The sequence below is a fragment of the Triturus cristatus genome, chromosome 9 (genome assembly GCF_964204655.1).
Source record: "Triturus cristatus chromosome 9, aTriCri1.1, whole genome shotgun sequence".
NCBI lineage: Eukaryota > Metazoa > Chordata > Amphibia > Caudata > Salamandridae > Triturus > Triturus cristatus.
The window spans coordinates 692,839,133-692,854,164 of NC_140592.1; positions in this window are offsets into that span (position 1 = coordinate 692,839,133).

The following is a 15,032-nucleotide window of genomic DNA, read 5'->3' on the forward strand; positions in this document are numbered from 1 at the left end:
CACCTACTAAAAAGCTCCTATTTCGACCAATTTCAGGCATTAAAATGACTCTAAACTCACTTAATTTAGTTCCAAAAGTGATAATTCACAAGCAATAGTCATTTACAGTAAAAAAATGTAAACATTCAAAAATTACCATTTCTGACCATCTGGAGACAGTTCGACAGGTCACGGGTCATCGTTTTTCATCAGAAAATTGATTTTTTGGACTGTAGAAAAATTGATTCAAAATATCATTTGGATTGTGCCTCATGTTGAATAACTACTTTTTAAAGCCTCAATGTGACCAAATTTGCCATTTTTACAGACTTTTTCTCCTACTCAGAAGCTTCTATTTCGACCAATTTCAAGCATTAAAAGGACTCTAAACTCACTTAATTTAGTTCCAAAAGTGATAATTCACAAGCAATAGTCATTTACAGTCAAAAAATTAAACAATAAAAAATTACCATTTCTGACCATCTGGAGACAGTTCGACAGGTCACGGGTCATCGTTTTTCATCAGAAAATTGATTTTTTTGGACTGTAGAAAAATTGATTCAAAATATCGTTTGGATTGTGCCTCATCTTGAATAACAACTTTTTAAAGCCTCAATGTGACCAAAATTGCCATTTTTACAGGCTTTTTCTCCTACTCAGAAGCTTCTATTTCGACCAATTTCAGGCATTAAAATGACTCTAAAGTCACTTAATTTAGTTCCAAAAGTGATAATTCACAAGCAATAGTCATTTACAGTCAAAAAATTCAACATTAAAAAATTACCATTTCTGACCATCTGGAGACAGTTCGACAGGTCACGGGTCATCGTTTTTCATCAGAAAATTGATTTTTTGGATTGTAGAAAAATTGATTCAAAATGTCATTTGGATTGTGCTTCATGTTGAATAACAACTTTTTAAAGCCTCAATGTGACCAAAATTGCCATTTTTACAGACTTTTTCACCTACTAAAAAGCTTCTATTTCGACCAATTTCAGGCATTAAAATGACTCTAAACTCACTTAATTTAGTTCCAAAAGTGATAATTCACAAGCAATAGTCATTTACAGTAAAAAAATTTAAACATTAAAAAATTACCATTTCTGACCATCTGGAGACAGTTCGACAGGTCACGGGTCATCGTTTTTCATCGGAAAATTGATTTTTTGGACTGTAGAAAAATTGATTCAAAATGTCATTAGGATTGTGCCTCATGTTGAATAACAACTTTTTAAAGCCTCAATGTGACCAAAATTGCCATTTTTACAGGCTTTTTCTCCTACTCAGTAGCTTCTATTTCGACCAATTTCAGGCATTAAAATGACTCTAAAGTCACTTAATTTAGTTCCAAAAGTGATAATTCACAAGCAATAGTCATTTACAGTCAAAAAATTCAACATTAAAAAATTACCATTTCTGACCATCTGGAGACAGTTCGACAGGTCACGGGTCATCGTTTTTCATCAGAAAATTGAGTTTTTGGATTGTAGAAAAATTTATTCAAAATGTCATTTGGATTGTGCCTCATGTTGAATAACTCCTTTTTAAAGCCTCAATGTGACCAATATTGCCATTTTTACAGACTTTTTCTCCTACTCAGAAGCTTCTATTTCGACCAATTTCAGGCATTAAAATGACTCTAAAGTCACTTAATTTAGTTCCAAAAGTGATAATTCACAAGCAATAGTCATTTACAGTCAAAAAATTCAACATTAAAAAATTACCATTTCTGAACATCTGGAGACAGTTCGACAGGTCACGGGTCATTGTTTTTCATCAGAAAATTGATTTTTTTGGACTGTAGAAAAATTGATTCAAAATGTCATTTGGATTGTGCCTCATGTTGAATAACTACTTTTTAAAGCCTCAAAGTGACCAAAATTGCCATTTTTACAGACTTTTTCACCTACTAAAAAGCTTCTATTTCGACCAATTTCAGGCATTCAAATGACTCTAAACTCACTTAATTTAGTTCCAAAAGTGATAATTCACAAGCAATAGTCATTTACAGTAAAAAAATTTAACATTAAAAAATTACCATGTCTGACCATCTGGAGACAGTTCGACAGGTCACGGGTCATCGTTTTTCATCAGACAATTGATTTTTTTGGACTGTAGAAAAATTGATTCAAAATATCATTTGGATTGTGCCTCATGTTGAATAACTACTTTTTAAAGCCTCAATGTGACCAAAATTGCCATTTTTACAGACTTTTTCACCTACTAAAAAGCTCCTATTTCGACCAGTTCCAGGCATTAAAATGACTCTAAACTCACTTAATTTAGTTCCAAAAGTGATAATTCACAAGCAATAGTCATTTACAGTAAAAAAAATTCAAGATTCAAAAATTACCATTTCTGACAATCTGGAGACAGTTCGACAGGTCACGGGTCATCATTTTTCATAGGAAAATTGATTTTTTGGACTGTAGAAAAATTGATTCATAATGTCATTAGGATTGTGCCTCATGTTGAATAACAACTTTTTAAAGCCTCAATGTGACCAAAATTGCCATTTTTACAGGCTTTTTCTCCTACTCAGAAGCTTCTATTTCGACCAATTTCAGGCATTAAAATGACTCTAAAGTCACTTAATTTAGTTCCAAAAGTGATAATTCACAAGCAATAGTCATTTACAGTCAAAAAAATCAACATAAAAAAATTACCATTTCTGATCATCTGGAGACAGTTCGACAGGTCACGGGTCATCGTTTTTCATCAGAAAATTGATTTTTTGGATTGTAGAAAATTTTATTCAAAATGTCATTTGGATTGTGCTTCATGTTGAATAATCACTTTTTAAAGCCTCAACGTGAACAAAATTGCCAGTTTTTACAGACTTTTTCTCCTACTCAGAAGCTTCTATTTCGACCAATTTCAGGCATTAAAATGACTCTAAACTCACTTAATTTAGTTCCAAAAGTGATAATTCACAAGCAATAGTCATTTACAGTAAAAAAATTTAACATTAAAAAATTACCATGTCTGACCATCTGGAGACAGTTCGACAGGTCACGGGTCATCGTTTTTCATCAGACAATTGATTTTTTTGGACTGTAGAAAAATTGATTCAAAATATCATTTGGATTGTGCCTCATGTTGAATAACTACTTTTTAAAGCCTCAATGTGACCAAAATTGCCATTTTTACAGACTTTTTCACCTACTAAAAAGCTCCTATTTCGACCAATTCCAGGCATTAAAATGACTCTAAACTCACTTAATTTAGTTCCAAAAGTGATAATTCACAAGCAATAGTCATTTACAGTAAAAAAAATTCAAGATTCAAAAATTACCATTTCTGACCATCTGGAGACAGTTCGACAGGTCACGGGTCATCATTTTTCATAGGAAAATTGATTTTTTGGACTGTAGGAAAATTGATTCATAATGTCATTAGGATTGTGCCTCATGTTGAATAACAACTTTTTAAAGCCTCAATGGGACCAAAATTGCCATTTTTACAGGCTTTTTCTCCTACTCAGAAGCTTCTATTTCGACCACTTTCAGGCAATAAAATGACTCTAAAGTCACTTAATTTAGTTCCAAAAGTGATAATTCACAAGCAATAGTCATTTACAGTCAAAAAAATCAACATTAAAAAATTACCATTTCTGACCATCTGGAGACAGTTCGACAGGTCACGGGTCATCGTTTTTCATCAGAAAATTGATTTTTTGGATTGTAGAAAAATGTATTCAAAATGTCATTTGGATTGTGCTTCATGTTGAATAATCACTTTTTAAAGCCTCAACGTGAACAAAATTGCCAGTTTTTACAGACTTTTTCTCCTACTCAGAAGCTTCTATTTCGACCAATTTCAGGCATTAAAATGACTCTAAACTCACTTAATTTAGTTCCAAAAGTGATAATTCACAAGCAATAGTCATTTACAGTCAAAAAATGTAACATTAAAAAATTTCCATTTCTGACCATCTGGAGACAGTTCGACAGGTCACGGGTCATCGTTTTTCATCAGACAATTGAATTTTTTGGACTGTAGAAAAATTGATTCAAAATATCATTTGGATTGTGCCTCATGTTGAATAACTACTTTTTAAAGGCTCAATGTGACCAAAATTGCCATTTTTACAGACTTTTTCTCCTACTCAGAAGCTTCTATTTCGACCAATTTCAAGCATTAAAAGGACTCTAAACTCACTTAATTTAGTTCCAAAAGTGATAATTCACAAGCAATAGTCATTTACAGTCAAAAAATTAAACATTAAAAAATTACCATTTCTGACCATCTGGAGACAGTTCGACAGGTCACGGGTCATCGTTTTTCATCAGAAAATTGATTTTTTTGGACTGTAGAAAAATTGATTCAAAATATCATTTGGATTGTGCCTCATGTTGAATAACAACTTTTTAAAGCCTCAATGTGACCAAAATTGCCATTTTTATAGGCTTTTTCTCCTACTCAGAAGCTTCTATTTCGACCAATTTCAGGCATTAAAATGACTCTAAAGTCACTTAATTTAGTTCCAAAAGTGATAATTCACAAGCAATAGTCATTTACAGTCAAAAAATTCAACATTAAAAAATTACCATTTCTGACCATCTGGAGACAGTTCGACAGGTCACGGGTCATCGTTTTTCATCAGAAAATTGATTTTTTGGATTGTAGAAAAATTGATTCAAAATGTCATTTGGATTGTGCTTCATGTTGAATAACAACTTTTTAAAGCCTCAATGTGACCAAAATTGCCATTTTTACAGACTTTTTCACCTACTAAAAAGCTTCTATTTCGACCAATTTCAGGCATTAAAATGACTCTAAACTCACTTAATTTAGTTCCAAAAGTGATAATTCACAAGCAATAGTCATTTACAGTAAAAAAATTTAAACATTAAAAAATTACCATTTCTGACCATCTGGAGACAGTTCGACAGGTCACGGGTCATCGTTTTTCATCGGAAAATTGATTTTTTGGACTGTAGAAAAATTGATTCAAAATGTCATTAGGATTGTGCCTCATGTTGAATAACAACTTTTTAAAGCCTCAATGTGACCAAAATTGCCATTTTTACAGGCTTTTTCTCCTACTCAGAAGCTTCTATTTCGACCAATTTCAGGCATTAAAATGACTCTAAAGTCACTTAATTTAGTTCCAAAAGTGATAATTCACAAGCAATAGTCACGGGTCATCGTTTTTCATCAGAAAATTGATTTTTTGGATTGTAGAAAATTTTATTCAAAATGTCATTTGGATTGTGCTTCATGTTGAATAATCACTTTTTAAAGCCTCAACGTGAACAAAATTGCCAGTTTTTACAGACTTTTTCTCCTACTCAGAAGCTTCTATTTCGACCAATTTCAGGCATTAAAATGACTCTAAACTCACTTAATTTAGTTCCAAAAGTGATAATTCACAAGCAATAGTCATTTACAGTAAAAAAATTTAACATTAAAAAATTACCATGTCTGACCATCTGGAGACAGTTCGACAGGTCACGGGTCATCGTTTTTCATCAGACAATTGATTTTTTTGGACTGTAGAAAAATTGATTCAAAATATCATTTGGATTGTGCCTCATGTTGAATAACTACTTTTTAAAGCCTCAATGTGACCAAAATTGCCATTTTTACAGACTTTTTCACCTACTAAAAAGCTCCTATTTCGACCAATTCCAGGCATTAAAATGACTCTAAACTCACTTAATTTAGTTCCAAAAGTGATAATTCACAAGCAATAGTCATTTACAGTAAAAAAAATTCAAGATTCAAAAATTACCATTTCTGACCATCTGGAGACAGTTCGACAGGTCACGGGTCATCATTTTTCATAGGAAAATTGATTTTTTGGACTGTAGGAAAATTGATTCATAATGTCATTAGGATTGTGCCTCATGTTGAATAACAACTTTTTAAAGCCTCAATGGGACCAAAATTGCCATTTTTACAGGCTTTTTCTCCTACTCAGAAGCTTCTATTTCGACCACTTTCAGGCAATAAAATGACTCTAAAGTCACTTAATTTAGTTCCAAAAGTGATAATTCACAAGCAATAGTCATTTACAGTCAAAAAAATCAACATTAAAAAATTACCATTTCTGACCATCTGGAGACAGTTCGACAGGTCACGGGTCATCGTTTTTCATCAGAAAATTGATTTTTTGGATTGTAGAAAAATGTATTCAAAATGTCATTTGGATTGTGCTTCATGTTGAATAATCACTTTTTAAAGCCTCAACGTGAACAAAATTGCCAGTTTTTACAGACTTTTTCTCCTACTCAGAAGCTTCTATTTCGACCAATTTCAGGCATTAAAATGACTCTAAACTCACTTAATTTAGTTCCAAAAGTGATAATTCACAAGCAATAGTCATTTACAGTCAAAAAATGTAACATTAAAAAATTTCCATTTCTGACCATCTGGAGACAGTTCGACAGGTCACGGGTCATCGTTTTTCATCAGACAATTGAATTTTTTGGACTGTAGAAAAATTGATTCAAAATATCATTTGGATTGTGCCTCATGTTGAATAACTACTTTTTAAAGGCTCAATGTGACCAAAATTGCCATTTTTACAGACTTTTTCTCCTACTCAGAAGCTTCTATTTCGACCAATTTCAAGCATTAAAAGGACTCTAAACTCACTTAATTTAGTTCCAAAAGTGATAATTCACAAGCAATAGTCATTTACAGTCAAAAAATTAAACATTAAAAAATTACCATTTCTGACCATCTGGAGACAGTTCGACAGGTCACGGGTCATCGTTTTTCATCAGAAAATTGATTTTTTTGGACTGTAGAAAAATTGATTCAAAATATCATTTGGATTGTGCCTCATGTTGAATAACAACTTTTTAAAGCCTCAATGTGACCAAAATTGCCATTTTTATAGGCTTTTTCTCCTACTCAGAAGCTTCTATTTCGACCAATTTCAGGCATTAAAATGACTCTAAAGTCACTTAATTTAGTTCCAAAAGTGATAATTCACAAGCAATAGTCATTTACAGTCAAAAAATTCAACATTAAAAAATTACCATTTCTGACCATCTGGAGACAGTTCGACAGGTCACGGGTCATCGTTTTTCATCAGAAAATTGATTTTTTGGATTGTAGAAAAATTGATTCAAAATGTCATTTGGATTGTGCTTCATGTTGAATAACAACTTTTTAAAGCCTCAATGTGACCAAAATTGCCATTTTTACAGACTTTTTCACCTACTAAAAAGCTTCTATTTCGACCAATTTCAGGCATTAAAATGACTCTAAACTCACTTAATTTAGTTCCAAAAGTGATAATTCACAAGCAATAGTCATTTACAGTAAAAAAATTTAAACATTAAAAAATTACCATTTCTGACCATCTGGAGACAGTTCGACAGGTCACGGGTCATCGTTTTTCATCGGAAAATTGATTTTTTGGACTGTAGAAAAATTGATTCAAAATGTCATTAGGATTGTGCCTCATGTTGAATAACAACTTTTTAAAGCCTCAATGTGACCAAAATTGCCATTTTTACAGGCTTTTTCTCCTACTCAGAAGCTTCTATTTCGACCAATTTCAGGCATTAAAATGACTCTAAAGTCACTTAATTTAGTTCCAAAAGTGATAATTCACAAGCAATAGTCATTTACAGTCAAAAAATTCAACATTAAAAAATTACCATTTCTGACCATCTGGAGACAGTTCGACAGGTCACGGGTCATCGTTTTTCATCAGAAAATTGAGTTTTTGGATTGTAGAAAAATTTATTCAAAATGTCATTTGGATTGTGCCTCATGTTGAATAACTCCTTTTTAAAGCCTCAATGTGACCAATATTGCCATTTTTACAGACTTTTTCTCCTACTCAGAAGCTTCTATTTCGACCAATTTCAGGCATTAAAATGACTCTAAAGTCACTTAATTTAGTTCCAAAAGTGATAATTCACAAGCAATAGTCATTTACAGTCAAAAAATTCAACATTAAAAAATTACCATTTCTGAACATCTGGAGACAGTTCGACAGGTCACGGGTCATTGTTTTTCATCAGAAAATTGATTTTTTTGGACTGTAGAAAAATTGATTCAAAATGTCATTTGGATTGTGCCTCATGTTGAATAACTACTTTTTAAAGCCTCAAAGTGACCAAAATTGCCATTTTTACAGACTTTTTCACCTACTAAAAAGCTTCTATTTCGACCAATTTCAGGCATTAAAATGACTCTAAACTCACTTAATTTAGTTCCAAAAGTGATAATTCACAAGCAATAGTCATTTACAGTAAAAAAATTTAACATTAAAAAATTACCATGTCTGACCATCTGGAGACAGTTCGACAGGTCACGGGTCATCGTTTTTCATCAGACAATTGATTTTTTTGGACTGTAGAAAAATTGATTCAAAATATCATTTGGATTGTGCCTCATGTTGAATAACTACTTTTTAAAGCCTCAATGTGACCAAAATTGCCATTTTTACAGACTTTTTCACCTACTAAAAAGCTCCTATTTCGACCAGTTCCAGGCATTAAAATGACTCTAAACTCACTTAATTTAGTTCCAAAAGTGATAATTCACAAGCAATAGTCATTTACAGTAAAAAAAATTCAAGATTCAAAAATTACCATTTCTGACAATCTGGAGACAGTTCGACAGGTCACGGGTCATCATTTTTCATAGGAAAATTGATTTTTTGGACTGTAGAAAAATTGATTCATAATGTCATTAGGATTGTGCCTCATGTTGAATAACAACTTTTTAAAGCCTCAATGTGACCAAAATTGCCATTTTTACAGGCTTTTTCTCCTACTCAGAAGCTTCTATTTCGACCAATTTCAGGCATTAAAATGACTCTAAAGTCACTTAATTTAGTTCCAAAAGTGATAATTCACAAGCAATAGTCATTTACAGTCAAAAAAATCAACATTAAAAAATTACCATTTCTGATCATCTGGAGACAGTTCGACAGGTCACGGGTCATCGTTTTTCATCAGAAAATTGATTTTTTGGATTGTAGAAAATTTTATTCAAAATGTCATTTGGATTGTGCTTCATGTTGAATAATCACTTTTTAAAGCCTCAACGTGAACAAAATTGCCAGTTTTTACAGACTTTTTCTCCTACTCAGAAGCTTCTATTTCGACCAATTTCAGGCATTAAAATGACTCTAAACTCACTTAATTTAGTTCCAAAAGTGATAATTCACAAGCAATAGTCATTTACAGTAAAAAAATTTAACATTAAAAAATTACCATGTCTGACCATCTGGAGACAGTTCGACAGGTCACGGGTCATCGTTTTTCATCAGACAATTGATTTTTTTGGACTGTAGAAAAATTGATTCAAAATATCATTTGGATTGTGCCTCATGTTGAATAACTACTTTTTAAAGCCTCAATGTGACCAAAATTGCCATTTTTACAGACTTTTTCACCTACTAAAAAGCTCCTATTTCGACCAATTCCAGGCATTAAAATGACTCTAAACTCACTTAATTTAGTTCCAAAAGTGATAATTCACAAGCAATAGTCATTTACAGTAAAAAAAATTCAAGATTCAAAAATTACCATTTCTGACCATCTGGAGACAGTTCGACAGGTCACGGGTCATCATTTTTCATAGGAAAATTGATTTTTTGGACTGTAGGAAAATTGATTCATAATGTCATTAGGATTGTGCCTCATGTTGAATAACAACTTTTTAAAGCCTCAATGGGACCAAAATTGCCATTTTTACAGGCTTTTTCTCCTACTCAGAAGCTTCTATTTCGACCACTTTCAGGCAATAAAATGACTCTAAAGTCACTTAATTTAGTTCCAAAAGTGATAATTCACAAGCAATAGTCATTTACAGTCAAAAAAATCAACATTAAAAAATTACCATTTCTGACCATCTGGAGACAGTTCGACAGGTCACGGGTCATCGTTTTTCATCAGAAAATTGATTTTTTGGATTGTAGAAAAATGTATTCAAAATGTCATTTGGATTGTGCTTCATGTTGAATAATCACTTTTTAAAGCCTCAACGTGAACAAAATTGCCAGTTTTTACAGACTTTTTCTCCTACTCAGAAGCTTCTATTTCGACCAATTTCAGGCATTAAAATGACTCTAAACTCACTTAATTTAGTTCCAAAAGTGATAATTCACAAGCAATAGTCATTTACAGTCAAAAAATGTAACATTAAAAAATTTCCATTTCTGACCATCTGGAGACAGTTCGACAGGTCACGGGTCATCGTTTTTCATCAGACAATTGAATTTTTTGGACTGTAGAAAAATTGATTCAAAATATCATTTGGATTGTGCCTCATGTTGAATAACTACTTTTTAAAGGCTCAATGTGACCAAAATTGCCATTTTTACAGACTTTTTCTCCTACTCAGAAGCTTCTATTTCGACCAATTTCAAGCATTAAAAGGACTCTAAACTCACTTAATTTAGTTCCAAAAGTGATAATTCACAAGCAATAGTCATTTACAGTCAAAAAATTAAACATTAAAAAATTACCATTTCTGACCATCTGGAGACAGTTCGACAGGTCACGGGTCATCGTTTTTCATCAGAAAATTGATTTTTTTGGACTGTAGAAAAATTGATTCAAAATATCATTTGGATTGTGCCTCATGTTGAATAACAACTTTTTAAAGCCTCAATGTGACCAAAATTGCCATTTTTATAGGCTTTTTCTCCTACTCAGAAGCTTCTATTTCGACCAATTTCAGGCATTAAAATGACTCTAAAGTCACTTAATTTAGTTCCAAAAGTGATAATTCACAAGCAATAGTCATTTACAGTCAAAAAATTCAACATTAAAAAATTACCATTTCTGACCATCTGGAGACAGTTCGACAGGTCACGGGTCATCGTTTTTCATCAGAAAATTGATTTTTTGGATTGTAGAAAAATTGATTCAAAATGTCATTTGGATTGTGCTTCATGTTGAATAACAACTTTTTAAAGCCTCAATGTGACCAAAATTGCCATTTTTACAGACTTTTTCACCTACTAAAAAGCTTCTATTTCGACCAATTTCAGGCATTAAAATGACTCTAAACTCACTTAATTTAGTTCCAAAAGTGATAATTCACAAGCAATAGTCATTTACAGTCAAAAAATGTTAACATTAAAAAATTTCCATTTCTGACCATCTGGAGACAGTTCGACAGGTCACGGGTCATCGTTTTTCATCAGACAATTGAATTTTTTGGACTGTAGAAAAATTGATTCAAAATATCATTTGGATTGTGCCTCATGTTGAATAACTACTTTTTAAAGGCTCAATGTGACCAAAATTGCCATTTTTACAGACTTTTTCTCCTACTCAGAAGCTTCTATTTCGACCAATTTCAAGCATTAAAAGGACTCTAAACTCACTTAATTTAGTTCCAAAAGTGATAATTCACAAGCAATAGTCATTTACAGTCAAAAAATTAAACATTAAAAAATTACCATTTCTGACCATCTGGAGACAGTTCGACAGGTCACGGGTCATCGTTTTTCATCAGAAAATTGATTTTTTTGGACTGTAGAAAAATTGATTCAAAATATCATTTGGATTGTGCCTCATCTTGAATAACAACTTTTTAAAGCCTTAATGTGACCAAAATTGCCATTTTTACAGGCTTTTTCTCCTACTCGGAAGCTTCTATTTCGACCAATTTCAGGCATTAAAATGACTCTAAAGTCACTTAATTTAGTTCCAAAAGTGATAATTCACAAGCAATAGTCATTTACAGTCAAAAAATTCAACATTAAAAAATTACCATTTCTGACCATCTGGAGACAGTTCGACAGGTCACGGGTCATCATTTTTCATAGGAAAATTGATTTTTTGGACTGTAGAAAAATTGATTCAAAATGTCATTAGGATTGTGCCTCATGTTGAATAACAACTTTTTAAAGCCTCAATGTGACCAAAATTGCCATTTTTACAGGCTTTTTCTCCTACTCAGAAGCTTCTATTTCGACCAATTTCAGGCATTAAAATGACTCTAAAGTCACTTAATTTAGTTCCAAAAGTGATAATTCACAAGCAATAGTCATTTACAGTCAAAAAAATCAACATTAAAAAATTACCATTTCTGACCATCTGGAGACAGTTCGACAGGTCACGGGTCATGGTTTTTCATCAGAAAATTGATTTTTTGGATTGTAGAAAAATTTATTCAAAATGTCATTTGGATTGTGCTTCATGTTGAATAATCACTTTTTAAAGCCTCAACGTGACCAAAATTGCCAGTTTTTACAGACTTTTTCTCCTACTCAGAAGCTTCTATTTCGACCAATTTCAGGCATTAAAATGACTCTAAACTCACTTAATTTAGTTCCAAAAGTGATAATTCACAAGCAATAGTCATTTACAGTCAAAAAATGTAACATTAAAAAATTTCCATTTCTGACCATCTGGAGACAGTTCGACAGGTCACGGGTCATCGTTTTTCATCAGAAAATTGATTTTTTTGGACTGTAGAAAAATTGATTCAAAATATCATTTGGATTGTGCCTCATGTTGAATAACAACTTTTTAAAGCCTCAATGTGACCAAAATTGCCATTTTTACAGGCTTTTTCTCCTACTCGGAAGCTTCTATTTCGACCAATTTCAGGCATTAAAATGACTCTAAAGTCACTTAATTTAGTTCCAAAAGTGATAATTCACAAGCAATAGTCATTTACAGTCAAAAAATTCAACATTAAAAAATTACCATTTCTGACCATCTGGAGACAGTTCGACAGGTCACGGGTCATCATTTTTCATAGGAAAATTGATTTTTTGGACTGTAGAAAAATTGATTCAAAATGTCATTAGGATTGTGCCTCATGTTGAATAACAACTTTTTAAAGCCTCAATGTGACCAAAATTGCCATTTTTACAGGCTTTTTCTCCTACTCAGAAGCTTCTATTTCGACCAATTTCAGGCATTAAAATGACTCTAAAGTCACTTAATTTAGTTCCAAAAGTGATAATTCACAAGCAATAGTCATTTACAGTCAAAAAAATCAACATTAAAAAATTACCATTTCTGACCATCTGGAGACAGTTCGACAGGTCACGGGTCATGGTTTTTCATCAGAAAATTGATTTTTTGGATTGTAGAAAAATTTATTCAAAATGTCATTTGGATTGTGCTTCATGTTGAATAATCACTTTTTAAAGCCTCAACGTGACCAAAATTGCCAGTTTTTACAGACTTTTTCTCCTACTCAGAAGCTTCTATTTCGACCAATTTCAGGCATTAAAATGACTCTAAACTCACTTAATTTAGTTCCAAAAGTGATAATTCACAAGCAATAGTCATTTACAGTCAAAAAATGTAACATTAAAAAATTTCCATTTCTGACCATCTGGAGACAGTTCGACAGGTCACGGGTCATCGTTTTTCATCAGAAAATTGATTTTTTTGGACTGTAGAAAAATTGATTCAAAATATCATTTGGATTGTGCCTCATGTTGAATAACAACTTTTTAAAGCCTCAATGTGACCAAAATTGCCATTTTTACAGGCTTTTTCTCCTACTCAGAAGCTTCTATTTGGACCAATTTCAGGCATTAAAATGACTCTAAAGTCACTTAATTTAGTTCCAAAAGTGATAATTCACAAGCAATAGTCATTTACAGTCAAAAAATTCAACATTAAAAAATTACCATTTCTGACCATCTGGAGACAGTTCGACAGGTCACGGGTCATCTTTTTTCATCAGAAAATTGATTTTTTGGTTTGTAGAAAAATTGATTCAAAATGTCATTTGGATTGTGCTTCATGTTGAATAATTACTTTTTAAAGCCTCAACGTGACCAAAATTGCCATTTTTACAGACTTTTTCACCTACTAAAAAGCTCCTATTTCGACCAATTTCAGGCTTTAAAATGACTCTAAACTCACTTAATTTAGTTCCAAAAGTGATAATTCACAAGAAATAGTCATTTACAGTAAAAAAAAATCAAGATTCAAAAATTACCATTTCTGACCATCTGGAGACAGTTCGACAGGTCACAGGTCATTGTTTTTCATCAGAAAATTGATTTTTTTGGACTGTAGAAAAATTGATTCAAAATATCATTTGGATTGTGCCTCATGTTGAATAACTACTTTCATCGTTTCATCGTTTTTCATCAGAAAATTGATTTTTTGGATTGTAGAAAAATTTATTCAAAATGTCATTTGGATTGTGCTTCATGTTGAATAATCACTTTTTAAAGCCTCAACGTGGACAAAATTGCCAGTTTTTACAGACTTTTTCTCCTACTCAGAAGCTTCTATTTCGACCAATTTCAGGCATTAAAATGACTCTAAACTCACTTAATTTAGTTCCAAAAGTGATAATTCACAAGCAATAGTCATTTACAGTCAAAAAATGTTAACATTAAAAAATTTCCATTTCTGACCATCTGGAGACAGTTCGACAGGTCACGGGTCATCGTTTTTCATCGGAAAATTGATTTTTTGGACTGTAGAAAAATTGATTCAAAATGTCATTAGGATTGTGCCTCATGTTGAATAACAACTTTTTAAAGCCTCAATGTGACCAAAATTGCCATTTTTACAGGCTTTTTCTCCTACTCAGAAGCTTCTATTTCGACCAATTTCAGGCATTAAAATGACTCTAAAGTCACTTAATTTAGTTCCAAAAGTGATAATTCACAAGCAATAGTCATTTACAGTCAAAAAATTCAACATTAAAAAATTACCATTTCTGACCATCTGGAGACAGTTCGACAGGTCACGGGTCATCGTTTTTCATCAGAAAATTGATTTTTTTGGACTGTAGAAAAATTGATTCAAAATATCATTTGGATTGTGCCTCATCTTGAATAACAACTTTTTAAAGCCTTAATGTGACCAAAATTGCCATTTTTACAGGCTTTTTCTCCTACTCGGAAGCTTCTATTTCGACCAATTTCAGGCATTAAAATGACTCTAAAGTCACTTAATTTAGTTCCAAAAGTGATAATTCACAAGCAATAGTCATTTACAGTCAAAAAATTCAACATTAAAAAATTACCATTTCTGACCATCTGGAGACAGTTCGACAGGTCACGGGTCATCATTTTTCATAGGAAAATTGATTTTTTGGACTGTAGAAAAATTGATTCAAAATGTCATTTGGATTGTGCC